This window comes from Typopeltis vanoorti, chromosome 6, assembly GCF_054136105.1.
Source record: "Typopeltis vanoorti isolate ZY-2024b chromosome 6, IOZ_Tvanoo_1.0, whole genome shotgun sequence".
In the NCBI taxonomy this organism is placed as follows: Eukaryota; Metazoa; Arthropoda; class Arachnida; order Uropygi; family Thelyphonidae; genus Typopeltis; species Typopeltis vanoorti.
Window position 1 is genome coordinate 148396798 of NC_143554.1, and position 24877 is coordinate 148421674.

Consider the following 24877-nt stretch of genomic DNA (forward strand, 5'->3'; position numbering starts at 1 on the left):
CTGTGTGAAAAGGTAAAAGTCTCATGGAGTTAACTGGCAAGTAAAGTGGATGGTACAACACTGGAAATCGTGCAAGAATAAGAAAGTCAAAACTGATCTTTTTTTTTTTTGTTTATTGTTTGGATATCAATCGCGTGGTAGTGGTTGAATGGGTAACAAAGGGTCAGACAGTTAAACAACATTATTACGTTGAAGTTCTGGCCAAGCTCATTCCATATGGGGTGAGAAAAAAACGGGAGCACTACTGCAGCAGATAGCACCTGATGACTTGCAGCACTGCTTCCAACAATGAAGAATTCGTATGCAACGGTATATAGATAGGGGAGGAGAGTATATTTAAGGGTATAACAATTAAGTTGTACAATTGTAATAACAAACCACATTTTTGCAACCAGTTTAAGTCATTTAATTGCCGTACCTCGTCGTATTTACGATATCTACTTTCTCACTCTTCACTCTCGCCTCTTCCAACAACCCTTTTATGTCCTCTCTCATACTGAACTTATTGCTAGTTAAGTCGTTAGTACCTATTACAAATACGATCTCGTTTACTTTCCTTTTCTGATTTTCAATGGGGTTTGCTATATTTTTAATTTTTGCTCCGGGAAAACGTGAAGTTATAACTCGCTCATCGACAGCATATTTTTTGATAGAGTCATCATACCAAATAATATTTTTTCTTTTTGCAATCGACCTTATCTACCTCATTCCGAGCTTTGTTGTTTCTTATTCTGCTTTCATCCATATGTTCATTCAAATGCTGCTCGACTTTCTGTAATTTTCGCGTCACGTTTCTAATAATCTGCTTTAACTTCACTATTTTGGAGGTTGATTTATTTTCAATAACCTCCTCAATATCTTCATTGCCATTCGTAGCGATGAAAGCTTTCTTATTTTCGATTTCCCTGATCTTCTTAGCGTAATGTTTCTTGTGGGTTTTTGGCGCCATTTTAAACTATATTTAATACTGCAGTATCTTAATAAAAATGTGCTACAAAACGCTAATATACATACTATAAAACAATCATTTTCTAAAGGAAAAACACAATAAAATAGAAAAAAATCACCATTTTACAACAGCGCTAAATTCACCGTTAAATTGATATCAGTAGTTTCTACCATACAGACATTTCATTTATCATACCTAGAAAATTTATGCCCGGATACTGGAAGCTACATTAGAAATGAAAGGCAATTAGAAGAACGTTGGTGTAGATAAAAACTAAACAGAAGTACAGAGGATCAAATTTTCAATGTCAGCAAATAAGTGAAGAATATATAAAATATGAGAAAGAAGCTCGCCTGTTTTTTAGGTCTTGAAAAATTCTTCCATAGTGTGCTAGGAAATGAAAGGCTGAAATATACGTGAAAGAAAGGTGGAGTAAAGTTAGATTAAGGCCTTTCAATGCCTTTCCCCAAACTGTCAAAATTGTTTTAAAATGTCATTAAGAAATCAATGAAATTTGGGACAACACCTGGGGAAAGATAGCATGTACTCTGAGCCCACTATTTATCATTGTACTCATTGACAATATCATGAATAACCTGCAGTTTATAAACTAAATCACTTCAGATAGATAACTGGCTGACCTGTGACCAGATATATGTAACTTGACTTCACATGCTAAGTGAATGATGAAAAATGAGGGCAATAAACATGCAGTGCCCTTTGTCCTTGAAACTAATGGGGCAAAACTGAAAGCTAAAGTAACTGAAGTTGTCCAATCAACAACCAGTTCCTTATTCTCTTCCCCGCCTCCGCTTCCTGTCGTTACATACCATAAAAATGCTAGTTTCTTTAAAGCGACATTGTTGTCCTGTATCGTTTTCTTGTAACACTGACAGCAGTATAGGCTATTTTGCTCAGGCAAGTTTATTATTTTAGATTTATTAATATTAGCGATAAGAAGGGGTGCCTATTTTTTTTTAGAATAAGTGTAATAAGTGTATAAAATGAGAAAGTAATCAATGCAAATGTTCAATTACTGATCTGCATACCAAGCAATTTTATAAGCTAGGTTTTTAAGCCTTTTTTCACAAGTAAGCAAAGAGACAAGTAAGTCAAGTTTGCGCCTGCACGTAGTGCAACTCTAGGCAACTCGTGGTAAAGGTGGTGCAAGCTTTGATCAATTTCCTTAGAATTTTCCCTAATGCAGGCTCCCACTGACGAGACCTCAATAAAGGTCGAAACCGGTATGGTGGTGATCATTACCTTAATGCAGTGTTTATCAAACTTCAGATATCCGCGTACCCCTTCTTAAATTTCCATTATTACCAAGTACCCCTAATTAATTAATTAAAATATTAATTAATTAAAATTAATAAATTAATATAAAATATTAATTAAATATCTATTTAATTTTAATTTACATGTTGATGTAAACAAAAAATATGATTTATTTTTAAATTTTGGTTCTCTAGAGTTGTCAGACGACACACCCTTATCAATTTCATTTGATCCAGATGCAATATCAACGTTTTCTTGTTGCTTACAGCTACTCGTATTTGCTATATTACTCTTTTTGGGGGTTTTATAAATCCAATCTTTAACCAATGATCCATACGTAAAAATTTTGAAAGCTAAAAAAAAGACCGTATTTACTCGAATATAACTAACTTTTTTCCCAAAATTAAACCTAAAAAATCGTGTTGCGATATACGTGCGGGAATTTTTGGAAACTAAAGTTTTCAGAAAAAAACTGAAAATGGTGCGACTTACCAAGAAGCTCCTACTCGCTATCACTATTTTTGGCATCGAGAACAGTTTCTTTGTGTGCATCGTCAAAGTCATCTACCCAAATAGCGTCATCTTCTTTCCCATTATTTCAAGCAAAAATTACCAGTAATTTACACAACTTGAGATACGTAGAACAGTGAAGAAGTGCATATGATTGGTGCGGTATTAACAAAAGATCGCGCGAACCAAAGACAAATTAGCATTTCAATAATTGAGTTGAAATGCTAATTCCCTTCAACCGAATTCCATAATATCTGAAACACATTCACTATATATTTCTTAGTTTTAACACGTTAACGACAGGGATGGAGTCAAGCAAAACCATATGTTCCACCGGCAACATATGGTTTTGCTTTGTCTATACAGCAGTTTCTGTTGGAGAGGGCATGTGATTCATTAGTTAGTGCCGTTTTATCCCGGTTGTCTCTAATTGCACTCTTTGTTGAAAAATATAATGACTCCTTTAATTATGCATAGCCGAAAATGCTAATTCCCTTCAACCAAATTCCATAATATCTGAAACACCTTCACTATATATTTCTTAGTTTTAACACGTTAACGACAGGGGTGGTGTCAAGCATGTACCCCCTAACGACCTTTCGCGTACCCGCGGGGTACGCGTACCACACTTTGAGAAACACTGCCTTAATGCATAGTATCATACATTTCCGCAAGGTAATGTGCTTTGCATCAGGGGAAAATTCTAAGGAAAGTGATCAGTGCTTGCTCCACCTTTACCATGAGTTGACTAGAGTTGCATTACGTACAGCCGCAAACTTGACTTACTTGTCTGTTTGTTTACTCGGGAAAAAAAAGATTAAAAAAACCTAGCTTAAAAAATTGCTTGCTATCTTTAACATAATATATACCCAAGGTAAAAAACTTTCTATATATATATATATATATATATACATGTAGAAAGTTTTTTACCTATATATATAAAGTTATATATATATATTATCCCCTTATTCTAAACAAATAAAACAAAAGCGTCGCTTACTCCTGCTCACTAATGTACTGCAGCGCTGCCTCAATCGTCTTGAACCCTTCCGAATGTGGGATGAGATTTTTCCTTTCATCTAAGGATGCCTCCTCCTCCTCCTCCTCTTCTTCTTCCCCCTGTGTCACCATTTCCACAATATTGTTGTCATTTCTTTCATCTTAGGCCTACCATTTGTGTGAAAAGGTATGCCTAGAACTCCGGCCTATCCGGCTTTTGTGTTATCCGGCCTGCCCTTCCGCCACATTAGGGTGGATAGTCGAGAGTCTACTGTATACACTCCTCCTAACTAGGTTTCTGAAGTGTTCACTAGTTACACTGGTGTCAGGATTGAATGACTCATTGATTTTCATTCAGTCCTGCGTAGTAAAAATGAGAGTTGTTGTTATTGCTACAATTAGAGTTTACACTTTATAAGTGTGTTGTTATCAACGACTATTTCCTCGCTTTCCTTGCAGAGTATTGCCATTTTCTCTAATTTGAGTTTTATATTTTGTGTTCTATGAGATCTCCTTGGCACAAATCAAAATTCTTCATAAACTGTTATGTCCCTTATTAAGCATACCTGGCTTCATAGCCTTAATTGTTTCTGCAGCACTATTTCCCTCTATTTTCTTAATTAGAAGTATAGTTATTTCTCCAACATGTGTGTTTTTGGCTCCATGAATTCTTCACAATGAATGTTAAACAAGATAAAGTTTTCGTTTTATGTATTTATTAGTCTGATTATCTTCAGTAGTTCTTGGTCAGATATAATTAATTAGTCATTTGAATTCTGTAGCCTCTTTTTTTTTTTCAAGTACTGGGTTTAAAATGTACTCACTCGTAAACGTATTATCTGGCTTCCTCTCTTGCCTTTTCGGTCATATTCCTCTTCCTCGTTTAGCTTATGTTATAAATGGTTTCCCAAGGTACCAAAACAGAGTTCTCATGCAGTTTCTGATTATTTTCTGATTTTCTTCATCTGCTAGGTTCTTTTGGCACTTGCTGTACTTCATAATTCCTTTGGCATTTCTGATGCAGCTGACCCAATGCAACTTCTTTTGGTCTTCTTCTGTTTTGATAGCTTCAGTTTACCATTATTGGAAGATACACTATCTTATCCTACCACTGTCATTCATCCCAGAAAATGGGTATCATCAAGAGTCATGTACACAGAATTCATTCGATCTGCTCTTCTTCTTCTCCCCTTTTATTAGATGAACTGAAGAAAATTAAAAAGCAATATGATATGTAATGGATACAACAAAATTACCATTCAACAAATCATTGATAATTATTATCCATCTATTAGACGACAACCCGATGTGAAAAGACATGTACTCTACTTTAAAAGAACCTCGGAACAAATAACAACGATTCTTCGTAAATGCAATCTGTATGCTACCTACAAACCAGCTCAGAGAGTGTTTTCCTTGTTATCATCCGCAAAGGATATATTATCATTTCTTTCCTTACCAGGTGTCTCAGGTAATCTGATGTAATTTTTCCTGTATTGCAGAGACTGCTGTTCTGCCTTGATTAGAACTGGAGTACATCAACACTAAATTGCATTTTTGGAATCTGACAGATCTAGTCTTGCTTCTCACACTAGTGACACTAGGCACAGAGTTGTTTAGAACCAGACAAATCTTATTCATTCCATCGAGTTCATATTCAGTGTTTTTTTTTTCCTGGAAAAATGTGAAACGCTACAAAATCGTTCAAACCTGAACCTATTTGACTGCATGCCAATATTCAAGTTTTGGAAAATTTTCACAATTAATTGTTCCTATTTTTTAATTATTTTAAATTAAATTTTATCTATGCAGCTTTCTACAATTGTCCCCATGAACGCTAATAGTGTAACAGCATACACTTCAGCTGCGGCGGAGACCAAGCTAATATACGCATTATTTATGATTCATTTCATTATTGCGATCCATGTTTCGATTGTAGTTAACGGTCTCTTGTCCACGTAAAGTTAGGCGAAATATATCGCTGTATTGAAATAAAGTTCAGAATATTTTTTCTTCTTTCAGCTCAGCAGATGAGCAATAGAAGTCAAAAAAGCAACAGATCAACTGATATATGAAAGGGTACAAATCCCTACAAAGTATTGAACACTTTTGTTGTGGCCAGCTGAACAATATTTTGCCACATAGGAAGGACTGCTGTAGTAGGAATCAGTAAAAGAGAAGTTACCAATTTGTTTTTGTTATTTGTGTCTTTGGGAAGCAATAGCTGACAAATATTAGGCAAGGAAATAATTGAGAGTATTCGGAGAATGGACAAAAATCCAAGTGCCATTTATATCTGTCATACGAATAGCAATATGATGTGCAGTCTCTCAGCACTAAGTTTTCCCAATATTTAAAGGAAACTATACTTGTGAATGTAAGAATAACACTGCTTCTGAGGATTTCTTTGCATCCATTATGGATTATGAGATTTATATGTTGAATTTCTTATTGTCAGTTTCTTCGTTTCATTTCCTTTCACTGGGCCCTTGTGTAAAGAAGATTGAGAAATTTGCCCTATTGACAGGGATGCATTTATACTTTTAGAGCCCCCAGGCGAAACATCATTATGAGGCCTCAAAACTAGTCTATTTCAGTTATCAAAATCATACGCATTTTTATTTAATTTATTGAAATACATGTCGACATTTCCATAATAACTCAATTTAATAAAATAAGAATAACGTAACATTGGCATATATATATTTGTGTTTAAAAAAGTATAAAAATAAATCAGTTCAAATTTACATTTAAAAAAAATGAATAACTAAATTTTTTTTCTGGCTTTGGTTTTAGCAAATATATCTATAATGTCATCATAATTAATCGAGTCCATTATGTCTGATTCAATGCATAATAACGACAGGTCACTTGTTTTATTTTGATGCAAGTTGTTTCTTAAATGATTTTTCAACACTGAAAATGAGCTTTCAGCACTTGCATTTGAAATAGGCATCGTCGAAAATATTTTTAAAATTGTTTCTACATTCGCAAAAGTAGACCTTAACCCATCGTTTATAAATTTGTACATATTTAACTGAAGACCTTTCTTCTTTTTATCATTATTAAAATTGTTGATGTTCATGAATAAATTTTTCTGAGTCAATATCAGTCCCATAAGTTTGTAAAATTTTGTTAATACTTGTCTTGTTCTTGTCTTGATCTATATCTTGCTTCAAAAAAATGTCAAACATACCTAAATAGCATTTTGCTCTTTCATTAATTTCCAAAATTAGCTTATCGTAAATGACATTAATAATGAAATTTTTTCCCATGTAATATAATCTCATCGTAGATTGTGAAACTTCGTCACACGTTGTTTTTTGTTTAATCACTCTTTGCTCTCATCTTTAAATTTTTTTCTCGTCTGTTAATAAATTCGCTTGTTCATTTAAAGCAGCAAAACTATTTCTTATATCTGAAATAAAACCAACTAAAGACTAACAAATTATTAGTTAATAACAAATACAGGTAACCCTCGTATAACGCGGATGTTAGGTTCCATAGAAATGGCGCGTTATATAAATCGCGTTATACGAGACTTAGATCACATAGAAAAAGTAGGGTTAGGTTCCGAAATCGTTTTTTTTAATTATATGGACAACAATGGCATATCCAACAAAAATAATGCTTTTATTTAATTCAGGTAATTGATGTAAGTTAAGAAAACGTAAACTATGAGACAAGTACGTAGTATAAAATTATAAAAATTACAAATTGTACATAAATTTCATTGCACATAATGCATAAATGTTTTAGACACAAATCTAAAGAAGATAAAATTTGATTTTTAAGTCCCGCGGTGAAAAATATGAAAACAAAAATAAATAAAGAGTTACTAGAAATTGTAGACCGCGTTATATCGAAACCGCGTTGAACAAGGGATACTACAATTTGTAGACCGCGTTATATCGAAACCGCGTTGTATAAGTACCGCGTTATACGAGGGTTACTTCTATATATTGGGATCTTGTAGAGATTTATTAGTAGAATTTATTCGTTGTAATTTTTTTTCCTTACAACTGTTAAAATTGCTGTTTCTGGATTGTCACAATGTTCAGCCAATTATGAGCTCTCTAATTTAGAAATAGGTTTTTCATTAGGAGAAATGGATAGTTCAAGTAATGGCTTTTTAATTTAATTTGTTTATATCCACGTTTCAAAGCCAATATAACCTCAGCTCTTTCGGACCACCTCGTTTCAATTAGTCTTTTTACTGTTAAAGATTTTTTTTCTAAATGTTTAAGGAGTATACCCATCTTCTTGTCGAAGATGAAAAGTAATTTTATACATTTTTAATAAAAAAAAACGTTTTTAGGAAAAAAATGCTTTCGGACAAGATTTCGCGGCATAGTTACCAATTAAATTTAAGGAATGACTAGAGCATAGAATATAATGTGCAGAGGGACTGTTTTTTTTCAACCTAGCTTGTAAACCTGTATAGACTACTTTCATATCGGTAGCGTTATCATAGCCGTGCACTCTGCACATTTTTATCTTCAAAGATAATTCTAATTTTAATACAATCTCTTCAAAATATAAGGAATTATGTTGTGTAATACTGATGAACCCGAGAAATGTTTCTCTAATGCCAGAAGTTGCGGTAACATACCTAAATATAATTGCTCGTTGGTCATTATGGGCAACGTCTAGTTGAATCAAGTATTATTGCAAAATAAGCAGCTTCCTTAATTTTTGATATTAATATTTCTGTTGTTTTATTAGCTACTTAAGCTATTAATTCATCACAAGTGCGGTAAGAAAGATAATTTGATCTGGACAACCACAGTTGGCCATCAAATCAAATCATCAAATTCACTTAAATCATGTAAACACCATAAATAATTTACGCAAGAATGAAAAAAAAATATCATTTGTATTGCCTCTAAATGCTAGCCCAAGTTTACTCAGTAAGTTAATGCTGTTATAGCTATATTTTTAAAGCTTATAGTTTTAAGAATAATACTTTAATAGTTTTAAGAATAGAGGTTTTAAGAATAATAGCTTATAGCTATTATTCTTAAAACCTCTCTCCAATAATTTTCTTCACTTTGTATTTGTTTCATCAATTCAGAATCAATTCGACTATTAAGTGAACTTGATTTTCTTGTGCGATATGTGCACATCACTCCTATATGCTCAGTGCAATGCTCGTGATCACACAAGATTTGGGTTATATTTCTCCAGTCATTAAAACCCTTCATTATTTGACTAAGAAAACAATTTACAAACAAAGCAGTAAATTGCTTTGCTGGTTTCTGAAAAAACATTAGTCACTCTCGTTTCTTCTTTGTTCCATTCGCCTTTTTACAGTACAATTGTGATCCATTTACATTTCTGACATACATTCTATTGCGTTGTGTGTATTCCTTTTTTAAATTTTCGAGTTTACCAAAATTCTGAGGCATATTTATTAAAATATGTTCAATAAAATTTCATTAATACTAATTGGCCACAGTGTTATATCGGTAGGATAAGAGAGAGCTTGCTTGCTGATAAGTACAGACAATTGAAAATTTTCTTCAAAACGAACCCTCTTGATTTGTATAATTACTTCTTTATCTCCTATGTTTTTCACATTATTCTGATGTTCTTCATTTTCTCTTTCGCCTCCTCCTGATACTAATACCAATATTTCGCTTTCATTCCGTGAGGTTTGAGGTACAACTTCAAGTCTATGAAATTCTTCACTTTCTTCATTTTCAGAAAAACGTAACAAAGACAAAATTGGCTATTTTGCTGTTTTGTCTTTTCTCTGAGTCGTTTTCTTTTACTAGCTCCTGATTCAAACTTTCTTAGCATCATTACGTGTATTATACTATCAAAAGTGAAATAAATATTTATTAAATCCAAAATAAACATACAAATAAATAAAATAAATAATTACTTTAAATGGTAAAAAAATGCAACAGTAGAACAGTAGCATCTTGGTTTTATTAAAATAAACGAGTAACAGTAAAATAAGAACAATAAATTCATTGAAAAATATATTCTTACCGAATGCGACAACTACTTTAATCATATAATTAGGTATATGCACTTATATACTGATTTACAAATACTAGCCAAATAACGGTAACCAACCTCTCAGCTGTTACGCGTGCGTATGAACGAGTACACGACAACTGGGCGACGATCAACTAGGCGATCGCCAGGTGGGCGACGGTTAATTGGATGACCGTCATGTGGACGACAGAAACTTGGAAATTTTTGCACGTTTATCAGGCACACGATTTGAGGGATTTTTTTTTTTTTTGTAAATATTGGTAAAATATATATAAATATAAATATGGTTAAGCTTATGAGGTATGAGCTATAAGTTATGAACTATGAGTTATGTGTTATTTTTACATAATTGAAAAAAAAAAGACTAAAAATAATCCAGACCTAACGACCTAATCTGACCTAAGCTCACCTGCGTGAATTTGCCTCCGATATTCTAATTTTCGATAAAATAAAAAAAATTATTTTTTTCGAAGAATTGCTCATCCGAAAAACTTACTTTCGAAGAATTCGTTTTCGAAGAGATATTTAAAAAGAGTGGTCCAAAATAATTTAGAAATGAAAAGGTATAATCGCACAATATTAAAATAAAGAAAAAATACAGTTTTTAATTCATCTATTAATATTATTTTTAACGAAAAAACACATTTACACATGTTACATGATAGCAGATGACAGCACAGTGGTAAAAAACACTGAGTAGCACGTAGTCAGAAATACAGATCCATACTTGAAATAGAAAAAGCCATCAAAAGGGATGATAATCGACCAGACATGTTCAATAATTGAGGTATTAAAGTCTTACAGTGGCTGGATAGTTCAGAAGGCCTGGAGAGAGGAGGAATTCCAGATGATTGGAGTAGAGCTCTCATAGTATCTATATATAAAAATGGAAATAAAACTGAATGTGAGAATTACAGAGGTATTTCATTACTGTGTGTTCTTGGTAGGATATATGGAAGTATACTTGAGAAACAGATGACAAAGATTGTGGAAGAGGAGCTTGGTGAAGACCAATCTGAATTCAGGCCAAACAGAAGCTATCAGGATCAGATCTTCACTTTACGACAGACAGTTGAGAAATCATGGGAATATAACAAGGATCTGTATTTGAGTTTTGTAGATCTGTAAAAGGCATATGACAAGGTGCCAAGAGAAAGAAGCTATTCAAAACGCTACAGTTATCTGGGGTCAATGGGCCATTAGATCAAGCAATACTCAGTCTTTATTTGAGATGTAAGTCAACGGTTAGACAATGAAAATAGGCAGAAACGTTGAAAATATCAACTGGATTGTAAATGGAGAACCTATAGACGAAGTAAAACTTTTCGGCTACTTAGGCACGATTTTTAGTGAAGATCGTATATTAAATATAGAAATAGACAACAGAATCAACAAAGCTGGTATGGTAGGAAGTCAACTGAATACATCTATATGAAATAAGAGAGAAATTAGCCAAAACACCAAATTAGCTGTATACAACACAGTGTTCAAACCAATTTGAACTTATGGATCTGAGAGATGGGTTAGAAATAAAACACTTGACCAAAGACTAGAGACCACAGATATGAGAGTTGTGAGAAAGATTAGGGGCAGGAACAGATGGCGTCAATGGCAATATCATATTAAAAACGAGGATATTAGGAAAGAACTTGACATTGTCAGCATCCAGGAATATGTTAACTGAGCTAATCTCAGGTGGTATGGTCACTTGAACAGAATGGGAGAGGAAAGATTAGCAAAACAAGTGTTCTTTGCAAGTTGGAAGGAAAGCGACCACAAGGAAGATCAAGATTTAGGTGGATTGATACGGTACAAAGTGCCTTAAACGATAGAAATATAAGATCTGTTAATGTTGGAGTCTTGACTAGTAACAGACTGATTTGGAGGAAATTTGTAGATAGGAAGTTAGAAATGATGTAAATTTTCATGTACTACTGTCATATCCTGTACACCCTTTGAGGGTATATACCAGGAAATTGATGTGATGATTCTAGTTATGTGCAATATCACGTAAATATTCTGTTATATTTTCCCTATCGTAATTTAGAAATTTTTTCAAAACATATATTTTATCATAAGGTCAGCTTCATTGTAACGTCTACGTTTCTGCTGATGTTGAAAACCTGCTACTGCTCTTTCATAATCAACATCATATGTTTTTTGAATTTTTTTTTGTGCATTTATAAAAATCCATAAATTTGGATGACTTTTGCTGTTACCAAAGCTCAATTGCAATTTTCGATGACATACTTCCGCAAAATTATTATTATTATTATTATTATTATTATTACAAAAATTTCCATGGAGTCAAAGACTCATCGTGGGAGGTCCACTGTTATACACACAGTTTATCATACTGTGCCTTAAATATATTCACTGTCTCTGCACACACCACACTCTCGGGCAAAGCATTCCAATCACTCACCACTCTCCATGCAAAAAACCTGCTCCTCACTCCCTTGCTCACACCCTCCTTATACAGCTTCCAGGAATGACCTCTTGTTCTCCTGCTATCCTCACCCATTCTGTGCAAAACCTCCCCGACGTTAATCTGGTAATAACCACTCAACAGCTTATATGTCTCAATCATATCCCCCCTCCTCCTTCTATCCACCAATTTCTGCAAATTGCATTTTGTCAGTCTGTCTTCATACTCTACATTCCAGAGACCAGAAACCACCTTAGTCAATCGCCTGTGAACTTTTTCCAACGCAATTTCATCTTTTTGAAAACCAGGTGACCAGATCTGTGCACAGTAATCCATATGTGGCCTGATCAAAGCCTTATACAAAGGAACATCCGCATCATTCCCATTATCCGCTGTGTTGTCTTCACTATTTTAGCAACATGTCCCCGAAATTTTAGGTCCTTGTCTACAATCACTCCCAGATCTCTCATTTCCTCTACCTCTTCCAAGATATTCGCACCGCTTGTGTACTTTACATCCCATCTCTGCTTCCCAAATTTTAAAACCTTACACTTTGAGACATTGAATTGACATCCCCACTTATTTACCCATTCAGACAGTGTATTCAAGTCCTCTTGCAAAGCTACAGCATCCACACTACTCCTGATAGCTCTGTCCAACTTTGCATCATCTGCAAACAACTGCACATCACCATTCAGACCTCTCCAGATATCATTTACATACAAATTAAACAGCAATGGACCCAAAACAGACCCTTGAGGTACACCACTAGTAACTTTCCTCTTCTGCGATATCGCTCCTCCATAGACAACTCGCTGATACCTATCAGACAACCAATCTCCAATCCAGTGAACCAATCTACTGTTCAGCCCCATCCGTTCCAATTTAATTACCAGCTTGTCATGTGGCAATTTATCAAACGCCTTTGCAAAATCTAAATATACCACTGTATATGCAATACCCTTATCCAACGCATTTGTCACTTTATTATAAAAAGTAAGCAGGTTGCTAAAGCATGATTTTCCTTTAGTAAATCCATGCTGGCCACCAAAGAGTATTTTTCTGTTGTCAACCCAATTCTGAACTGTATTCTTAACTAACTTCTCTAATACCTTGACCACAACTCCAGACACACAGACTGGTCTATAATTCAAAGCCTTACTCTTATCACCTCCCTTATGAATTTGAACAACAATTTTACCTTCTTTCCACTCTTTTGGAACTTGACCCAGTGAGAGACTCATGTTGAAAAGATATACAAAAGCTGTTGTTAACTCTCTGGCACATTCCCTCAAGACACGTGGTGAAATAGCATCAAGTCCCACAGCCTTATTTACATCAAGTCTATTCAATTCCTCATATACCTCCTGTTCACTTACTAACAGTTCCTCCTCCTCCTCTTCTCCCACAACTTTCAAGTTCTGCATGATGTCACATTCGCAAGAGTGACATACCTTTAGAATTTGCTCATTAAATATCTCAACTATATCCTCCGCAGCGGTTATCATTCCTCCGTTTTCACCAATCAATCCCATTATAGCATAATCATTCTTTCTTCTACTGGCCACATATCGAAAAAACTCCTTAGGATTTTTTTTGGCTGCTTTAGCTAACTGCTGCTCATACTGCATTTTTGCTACCCTTATCAAGCTAGTCACCTTCCTCGCCTGCTCTTTGTACTTCTCATGCAATTGGTTGTTATATATACTCATTTTGTGTTTCTTCCATAATACCTTCTTCTTCCATATTGCATACCTTATCTCTTGATTCATCCATTTTACACCCACTCTGTTTACCCTCTTGACCCTCGGAATACACTCTGATATTACCTCCACCAAATAGTTCTTGAGTATGGCCCAAGCAGCATTGATATCCTTTCCATCCAGTTCTTCTTTCCAATTTATTATCGCAAGCTGTTTCCTGAGCTTTTCGTAATTACCAGTCTTATAATTCCACATATATCCCTTTCTATCAGACGTCCTCGAATGACTGGTCACCCTGCACGTGATCACCTCGTGGTCACTCTCCCAACTGGTGGAAGATTTGACACCTCATTTATAATAACATCATCTGATGATATGATCAAATCCAATACTCTTGATCCTCGTGTACCCTCCGTTACGTACTGCCTAAGGTAATTATCTTTCAAAAACTCCAAAAATTCATTTTCTTTACCCCCAGATGCAGTCTCTTGCTTCCAATCTATATCACCATAATTAAAGTCGCCCATAATGATAAATCGTTTCTTGCTAGCTAGGCCAATTTGCCTAAACATTTCCTTCTCATTACCTTCCATATTACCAGGTATTCCATATTACCTTCCATATTATGGAGCCCTGGTTCTATTATTCCTTAGACGACTTACGTTTGTGTTCGTAAACCATTCTTAAATTGATTCAAATTCATTGGATAAATTATTCTCAAGTTCAGAAACAGCGTAAATTATATCTTGTTCTGGAACGAAAGCAAATGAAATGATCATTTTTGAATTTAAAGGGAATTGCGCATCTGAATTGTATCTGGTTACAAGTTTGCATGAAGCTAAATGCTTACGAATATTTTGTACGAGATGAAAAAATTAACCATTTATGTTAGCTTGCGGAAATTCTATACGTAACGTTTGCTGAATGGCAATTTCAAAATCAACATTTATATTTTCGGGATCTAGTAATGGCCACATTTCATGTACCATATAAATAATTTTGTGTATGTTTCAAGAGTCTTATTAGGTAGTAAACAATATAAAACACAGAAAATACGACCTCCATCCTTTCTAGCCAAAATAACAAACATTTGAGCAAACGAGGGGAAGAAATTTAAAATGTGCCATCCACAAATAATTCATTCATTCTTTGGCTCCACATTGCATGACTTTCACGACCAAAAATTAATATTGTCATTATGAAAAAAATATATATTTATTAACTGGCTGACTCATTTTTTGCATAGGAAATTCAATATAACTTCTATAAAATTCAGTAAATCGACACAATAAAAATAAACTTAATTATATGCGATTTTTTTTTTCAAATTTTACAGTATGTTTATACCGTTCTATTATCTCATTTCTCAAAAAAAAAAAAATTTTAATTTACCGGCTAGTAGATCAATAGAATAGCATTGCACATATGATCTATTATTTTATTGTTCAGATGGCCGGCGCCCACTTGGCCATCTCCCAGTCGCCGTCGCCCAGTTGACCGTGTCCGTCCGCCGTTAATCCCTGAACGCCGATTTTAGAGTCCTTAACGATTAACTGTGGTGGAGTAATCTTTGTGTAACTTGTCTTTACGTGTACTGGGTTACTTGGAATTTCCTTTACTGTTCTACGATATTTGATCCTTTTTTTGCTATACAAATTTTTCAGAGGCCTCTAGTTTATATATTATGAATTTAATATTTAAAAATAAATACTCTATTTTGCAAATATACCTAGGCTGTTTTTTATATTATTGTTTATGAGGAGTAAGGTTTTAACATGTAGCCCCAAGAGAGTGAGGCCCCTCCTTGCATGTAATGCGCCTTATGGTAAATGCGGCCCTGCCTATTGAAAAAGAAAGCTAAGAGAGTTGTGTCACACCAACAAGTAATAACATTGAAGCCATAATTCATCAAATTCATATTTATCACCGGACAATATATTGTTTCGAATATTATTTTGTGATGGCAGAAATGTCTTATATATTCGCTACTTTCAACAAATTTGTTTTTAAATATTACCTCACTAACGCCATCTATATAAACTGAATTCAAAACGAGAACTCAATTTAGCACCACTTAAAAGAGAATAGTTTATTTTATCGTTTCAGTTTTAATCGTTTTATTCAAACTTTAAATCAAGTTGCAATTTTTGATTTCAGAAAGAAATCAAGGAAGCAATTTAAGTTATATTAATAAAATACTTCCAACAACAATTCAGATACTCTTATTAATATTATCGTTATTCGTTTTTTGTTTTTAAGTTTTGAAAGAAAAAAATTTAAAACTACCTCTCAAAGGATGTGTGTTTTAATCTCTTGATATTTCTGGTCAGTATACGAGAAAGATTATTTTTTTAAATATAAGTATCACATTTTTAAGTAGCGACAAATATAGTATGAGGGAGGAAATGCAAGGTCTGTTGAAAGAAGCGATGAAGAAATGTGAGAAAGTAAAAATTGTAGGTTTGCCACCCAGATATGACAGTACCAAGTTACGAAGGAGGGCAATAATAATAAATGATTCCATAATCAGATTGTGTACAAGAAATGGATGGGAGATTTTAGATGTGTGAGATGTGTTTGATGGCAGAAAAGACCTTGTATAAGAGGGGTAGGCTGCACTTGAATTCGTTTGGCATTTGAATTCATGAGACCTAATGCAGAGAGTCACGGAAACGAGATCATCGAGGAAGGAATGGGAAAATGTGTGTGAAAGCTCAGCTATGGTATGCAAACGTGATAAAGATATGAAGCACTTCGAACATGTATATGAATCTGGCGAAGGGGTAGAAATACACATTTCTGAGAAGGGAAAAGAGAAAGTTCTACAACAATTCCAAACAGATAGCATATCTAATTATAAGAATAGGGTAGGTGATCATTTGTTATGTCTACAAACAAATGCCAGGAGCATCGTAAAAGGGACTGCATTCGTCGCTTTATTCAATACGATGTGGCCTAAGATTGCTGGAATTAGTGAAATCTAGCTATTACAATCAGATATGGTAAGTGGCATCGAGTGTAATGGTATACTATTTTTAGAAATGACAGAAGAGAGATAGGAAAGGAGGAGGAGGAGAAGGAGTAACATTAATGATATCAGACAACCAACGTCCACTTCGGGTAGAAATGCAGGAAAACAATGATGTAACCAAGTTCCACGCAGAGGTGGATTTGAGGCTTCTGGTGTGAAGTGGAGGCTGACAGAATTAAATACAAGTGTATATGGTGGATTGTTGCTACAGGCCCAGCGGCTCAGTTGCAGGGGACGAATAAATGCATCGCGAATTTAACCTCATTATCATCATCGTCATCAAATTCCTGACATGTACCCTCGGGGATTGTAGAGAATATGATAATACTACATGAAAAACTTTCATCATTACTAACTTCCTATCTACAATTTTCCTACAAATCAATCTGTTATCTATCAAGACTGCCAATATTATCAGATCTTATATTTTTGATTTCTAAGGCACTTTTTACTGTATCGATCCACCTATATCTTGGTTTCCCTCTGGGTTTTTTCCTGCCAACCTGGAAGAGAACACTTGTTTTACTAATCCTTCCTCTTCCATTCTGTTTAAGTGACCATACCACCTGAGATTAGCGCTGCTAAAACATTCCTGGATGCTAAAAATGTGAAGTTCTTTCTAATATCCTCGTTTTAATATGATATTGCCAGTGATGCATCTGTTCCTGCCCCTAATCTTTCTCATGACTCTCATATCTGCGGTCTCTAGTCTTTGGTCAAGTGTTTTACTTCTGACCTAGCTCTCAGATCCATAAGTTAAAATTGGTTTGAACACTGTTTTGTATACAGCTAATTTAGTATTTTGACTAATTTCTCTCTTATTCCATATAAAGTGATTCAGGTGACCTCCTACCATACCGACTTTGTTGATTCTATTGTCTGTTTCCATATTTAATTTACCATCATCATTTAGTGTGCCTAAGTAGCTGAAATGGTTTACTTGTTCTATAGATTCTTTAATCACGATGCAGTTGACATTTTAAATATTTCTGCCTATTTTCATTGTCTTTTTCTTGTTATTGCTGATTTTCATACCACATCTATTGCAACATTTATTCAGTTTACTCAAGGAATCTTGCAGACTTGTAGCAGATTTATTTAGAAGTATATCATCTTCATAAAGCAAACAGCTGAGATTGACATCTCCAATTTTGATATCACGTTTAACCGCTTTCCTTCATAATGTGATCCATATAGGTACTGAATAAAAGAAGGAATAATATAGATCTCTGCTGACAAAAGATTTAACGTCAAATTATGTTCTTGTACTTCATTCCTAACTTCTGACTTACAACTCAGATAAAGTCTAAGGATTTCTTGATATAATGCTCCATTGATATCATACAACTGTAGCGTTTTGAGCAGCTTTTATCTTGTCATCTTGTCAAATGCATTTTGCAGATTGACAAATGTAAATACAGATCTTTACCATATTCCCAAGATTTCTCAACTATTTGTCATAAAATGAAAATCTGATCCTGACAGCCTCTATTTGTCTAGAATCCAGTTTGATCTTCAACAACTTCCCTTCCACAATTATTCTCAAACATTTATCAAGGATACGTCTATAAATCTTACCAGAAACACTCTGTAAGGAAATTCCTCTGTAATTTTCACATTCTGTTTTATTTCTGTTTTTATATATGGGTACTATGAGAGCTACTCCAATAACCTGGAATTTATCCCTATGTCCAGGGCTTTTGAACTATGCAGTGTAGCCCCTCAATACTCTTATACCTCCATTCCTGAGCATTTCTGGTCGAATATCATCTCCTCCTGCTGCATTTCCACATTTCAGGCCTTTGATTGGCTTTTTCTACTTCAAGTATGGATATGTATTCCTGATTGCATGCCACTTCAGTGTTTTCTATCGCTGCGTTGTCACTGCTAGTTTCATTTAGCAATTTTTCGAAGTAATTACTCCATACTTCAATGATATATTTTTCTCCAGTTTTCATTTAACCTTTGTCATCTCTAACTCCTTTTACAGCAGTCTCTCCTCCATTTCTGATCTTTTACAACAGTCTCCAGAATATTTTGCCAACTTCCTGATATTATTTTCTATGTTCTTGCCAATGTCTTCCAACGACTTGTTTAGCTAGTTTTACACAGTGTTCAGCTTTCTTACATTTCTCTCTGTATCCTCTATCGACCATACCGACTTATTCGCCAGGAACTTTTGATATGCTTTCTTCGTTACCTTCACTGCCTCTTTCATTTCCTGTGTCCATCATGGAATTCTGATTTTTCTATCCTTGCAGACCTCATCACATGCCTACCTCTGGCTGAATCAATCAATGTTTTCTTCAATGCTTGCCACTGAATCTCCAATGGTTGGTTCCTGTTCTCAAACTTTCATTTTTCCTTTAATAATCTTTGTGTATTTTAGTCTACAATATCTGAGAGCTGCTCAACTTCTATTAGCTTTGAAACTTTCTTACATGTTCTTCTTTTCAATATGAAATTCAATTTTATTCTGCTCAAGACTAAATGGTGATCACTTCCAATTTCAAACTTTTAGTATGCTAGTGTCTTGTACCAGGAGAAAACAACCCTATCAACAATAACATAGTCAAAGAGATGTTGATGGATAATCATCTTTGAATATCATTCTTAACTTGTAAAGTCCTCCTTCCCAGGGAGTCCCTTTTTTTCCAGGAATAGCACATTCCCAATTCATGAGATTTAATGTACCATATTCTTTAACGTTATAATAAGTGGTGGTTCAAATTTACATTTTGGGGGTGTTGATGGATAGTCATCTTTGAATATCATTCTTAACTTGTAAAGTCCTCCTTCCCAGGGAATTCCCTTTTTTTTCCAGGAATAGCACATTTCCAATTCATGAGATTTAATGTACCATATTCTTTAACGTTATAATAAGTGGTGGTTCAAATTTACATTTTGGGGGTGTTGATGGATAGTCATCTTTGAATATCATTCTTAACTTATAAAGTCCTCCTTCCCAGGTAGTCCCTTTTTTTCCAGGAATAGCACATTCGCAATTCATGAGATTTAATGTACCATATTCTTTAACGTTATAATAAGGGGTGGTTCAAATTTACATTTCGGGGGTGTTGATGGATAGTCATCTTTGAATATCATTCTTAACTTGTAAAGTCCTCCTTCCCAGGTAGTCCCTTTTTTCCAGGAATAGCACATTCCCAATTCATGAGATGTAATGTACCATATTCTTTAACGTTATAATAAGTGGTGGTTCAAATTTACATTTTGGGGGTGTTGATGGATAGTCATCTTTGAATATCATTCTTAACTTGTAAAGTCCTCCTTCCCAGGGAGTCCGTTTTTTTCCAGGAATAGCACATTCCCAATTCATGAGATTTAATGTACCATATTCTTTAACCTTATAATAAGGGGTGGTTCAAATTTACATTTCGGGGGTGTTGATGGATAGTCATCTTTGAATATCTTGACAAGTTAAGAATGATATTCAAAGATGACAATCCATCAACACCCCCAAAATGTAAATTTGAACCACCGCTTATTATAATGTTAAAGAATATGGTACATTAAATCTCATAAATTGGGAATGTGCTATTCCTGGAAAAAAAGGTACTCCCTGGGAAGGAGGACTTTAGAAGTTAAGAATGATATTCAAAGATGACTATCCATGAACACTCCCAAAATGTAAATTTGAACCACCACTTATTATATAGTCAAAGAGACTTTTCTTATTCCTTGTCTCTTCTCTCCGTTTGAATTTGTGCACAGTTTTATGTTGGAACATGGTGTTTGTAATAGCCAGTCCATGTCCTGAGCAGAAATCCAACAGATATTTGCCATTATTATTAGCTTTGCTCTTTTCTCCAAATTTCCAAAAATATTTTTATATGTCCAACATTCTAGATATCAGCTATTTAGATCCCCAACCAGTATCAACTTTCCTTTTTCATTGTGTCCGTTGCTTTCTATAAAACCTGAAGAAATTCCTTCACTTCTACTTTTTGTGGAACCATTGGTACAAATAAGTCTCATTTTCCATTTGCTCATTCTGATATTTGCCATATCATTCTACTTGATATTGCCTATCATTCAAGAAGATTAGTCTCGTATTTATAGTTGACCTTTTAACTTCATGGGTAATAAACGAGTGATAATTACACGTGAAGTTTAAATTATCCAAACATTAATTAGCCAGAAGAGATATCTCATGATATGAATGAAGGAGAATTTTTTGAATTGTTGCGAGACAACTTCACATGGGAAAGAAGGCACTCGAGGGCAAAGAGTGTTAGATGTTAGATTTGTTTATAGCATGAGAATGGTCTCTGTTAACAATATGGCTATTTTACCACCAGTTGGCCACAGCAATCATGCTGTGCTTTCTTGGGAAGAATCTTATGACGAGTATTGCTGTTCCTATTAGCAGAGGTTAGACGCTGAACTACAAAGCTGAATATTATGGCCAACTTAGGAGAATACTATCTTTGGTTCCATGGTATAAGTTATTGAATGGAGAAAATGTCAGCAATGGACGGGAATCTTTGCAAATGTGCTTAAATGAGGCGGTACTCCTAGTTTTTGAAGAATAAATAAGTTGGGAATTAAATGGATGTGCAACCTTACTAAGAAACAGATACACAAGAAGGAGATGAAGGGAAAAGAATATCACGAGAATAAGAGTGAGAGGAAGTAGGAAATGTATACGAGTATAAATCGTAGCCCAGAACAATACCGAGTATTTTGTGGGAAGCTAAATCAGAGTATGAAAAAAATTGGGTATGCAGGCATTTGAAATGAATTTTATCGTTATATCGCAAGCAAAGGAAAGAATGAATGTAGAAGAAAAATTTTATTGAATGCAGATATTATTCTAGGGTCAGAAGTTGAGATTGTTCATTTAATGTGTGCTCACTTTGCTAAGCTGTATGAACCAGGTGTATGTAATATGGTGCACAGTGCCACTGCTACATTGGATGAAGAATCAGAAAAGCATGAAAATTAGGTTGAAAAGCTGTTGCATAACCTTAATAACAATTTGTCATTAGGGAGAGATGGAATATCAGCATGTTTGCTAGAATGTTCACCTGAATTAGCTAGGCTTTTCAAATGTTTGCATAACTTGAGTCTCAGCTGAGAAATGTTACTACAGGAATGACAGCAATCTATGATAGTTCCACTGTACAAGGATGGTGTGAAAACTCACGTGTCTCTATCTACTGACCGACCAGTGTCTCTGGTGTGGTGGTGAATATTTTAGAGAAGCAGGTAAGTATTCTGATACAGAAATCGGTAAACAAACAAGCTATATTCTGCAAGTAACAGCAGTGTTTACTAAATGAAGATCATGTTTTAGAAATTTGCTATATTATAACAATGTAACAGACGAGTTGGTTAAAGGGAATGGATGCAATATGATAGTATTGGATTTTGCTAAGGCATTTGATAGGATACCACATGAAAATCTGTTGCATAAATTTGTTAATATGGAATTGGAATATAAACTCTTGACTCCAATTGGTTGATGGGCAACAGACCGATATAAAATGGTGTACAGTGGGTGTGAATCTGTTAGATTTAAGATGACCAGTGTGCGTACTCAGAGTTCAGTGTTCAGATCATTGTTGTCCATTCTATACATTAATGATATTAGGTCGGATCTAAAGGAGATCTGCAATTGTTTTCCTGCCGATAATGTGAAGATAGACAGGCAGTCAGGGATGCTACTCATATCAAACATTTACAAATTGATTTGAATAGGCTGGAAATTTGGGTAAACTTAAATGATTGTTGTCAGTCTAATGTTAGTAACTGCAAAGTTATTCACTTTGGCATGAATGAATTTCCATTGGTATATCATATTAGTGGGGTTATGCTACAAGAAACTGAGGAGGAGGCAAGGGATCTTGGCATATTACCAGAGAGCAATTGGAAATTCAAAAGTTACATAGCAAACATTGCAAATACAACTCAGAGGTTAATTGTGATATTGAAGTGAACCTTGGCATTTAAGGATAATGAAGTAATTTTGAGTCTGTATAAGGCTTTGATAAGACCACAGCTGGATGCACTTAATCGAATAACATGAAAATTAATGACAGTGAATCATGCTTTGCATCACAGAGTGATATGGATCCACTTAGCCAGGAATGGTGAAGGGCATGGCCTAAAGAAGTGAAGCAAAGAGTAGAAGAAGAAGAAATGCGAGCTTTGGATGATTACATCAAAGAAAGAACAAAAAATATTGTAATTTTAACTTACAAAGCAACAAGAAAGAAAGGGGAAAAAAGGTAAGAAATTAGAAAAATGAAAAAACTTCATTGTAAATATTTGAATAATATTCAAGGGAAAGTTGACAGTCGCATATCTCGGCAATCATCTTTGAAAAGTCTTTGAAGTTTTCTTTCTTCTGGAAAATAGCATGAGACAAAACTCTTCACGTAGCTCTAAACGATTGGAAACCAGTTATTATTTCAAAAGACACATACATTGTGATGTATTTATCCAGCACTACTTGGGAAAAGTTATGCAGGAAGTGGTCTGATATCCTCGGCTACTTGCAAAGAGTTGACTATGAAATGGACCTCGGTGACTGTTATATTCTGAAATGCGAAGATGGGGAACTAATGCTCAATGATACAGGAGCTGGTGGATATAAAGATTTCTGTATTAGTTGTGAAGAAGCTGAGAGATTTTAACCAAAAATGTAAGATATTGATAATCATTTACTATTTCTGGAAACTGAATTATCACCATTTTGTATTATGAGAAAAATTATCGCTAATCATCTAAATTCATGAATGATAAAATTAGACTTATAAGATTTCATTCAATATGATAAAGATTCTTTATTTTGGGATATTTACAAACATTATACAAAAATTTCTTATGTATATCTCATGACAAAAGAATACACAGAAAGTTTAGCGAGGCATGACACCATATCCACACTAATTTAATATACAATGCATGGATCTGTGCTTACTATAGTATCAGATCTTAAGATTGTTTTGCAGGACCAACCATTCTGATCTAATGTAACCAAGAAACAGTGAGTAATAAACATTTTTTAATTAAAATTTTTGGAAAATGTTAACAGTGTAAACTAAATATTTTGAAATATTTTTAGGTAATTACATGTTTCGAATTTTTCTCAGTGAATATACTTGTAAATAGTATTCCAGCAAAATAAAATATGCATTGGTAATCTTAAAACAACAAAGATGTGTGCTGTTGTTGTTGTTGTTGTTGTTGTAGTTTTTCCACAGTTAAGTTTTTACTCAGTTATTCTGATTAGAACCTGATATATATATATATATATATATATATATATATATATATATATATATATATATATATATATATATATATATATATATATATATATATATATTTTTATGAAAAAAAAAAATTGAATGACTAGAACCGAGATTTAATTAAAAAGGTTTTAATATAAACACACTACTAGTTTCGGCCTGTAACAGCCTTCTTCAGGTGACATTATAAAACAAAAAACACTAAACATTGAGGGTTAAAAGACTATGAACAACATAGACAGTCTTTATACATAATTAGCATTAAATACATAAAACTATGTATGTTAACCGAGTCAATGATCATTCTGTCATATATATATATATATATATATATATAAAATAAGTTTAATGACTATTACCGAGAGAAAAGATGGCAAGATATATTTAACAATATACTACTAGTTTACTAGTTTCGTTACAAGAACATCATCAGGTATCATACTCAAAGAAGTATATAAAAAACTACAGAGACTTAACATTGTACTAACAGAACAAGTGAAAAACAGTAGCATGTTTGAAAAAATGCAAGTATGAGTTCCATACAAACGAATACTACGTGCTGTCGCGAGTGCGCCAGTACTGAACAGAAGCAACGTGTGCGTCCGAGAGATTGTAACTTAGGCTGTTATTGATATGAGAGGAATCTAGAGAAATTTCTTTATTTCCACTTTAGCCCACCGAGCCAAATCATTACTT

The 24877-nt window shown here is 34.1% G+C and overlaps 1 protein-coding gene across 1 annotated transcript in view; it reads left to right on the forward strand.

The window, feature by feature from the left end:
- Positions 1-1816: 1816 nt before the first annotated feature.
- The window catches only part of LOC150106073 (uncharacterized), a 158417-nt gene continuing 135356 nt past the window's right edge, over positions 1817-24877 (forward strand). The window contains exon 1 of the mRNA XM_090394622.1: positions 1817-1867. The gene's annotated coding sequence lies outside the window, so the exon portion shown is untranslated. The remainder of the gene's footprint in view (positions 1868-24877) is intronic.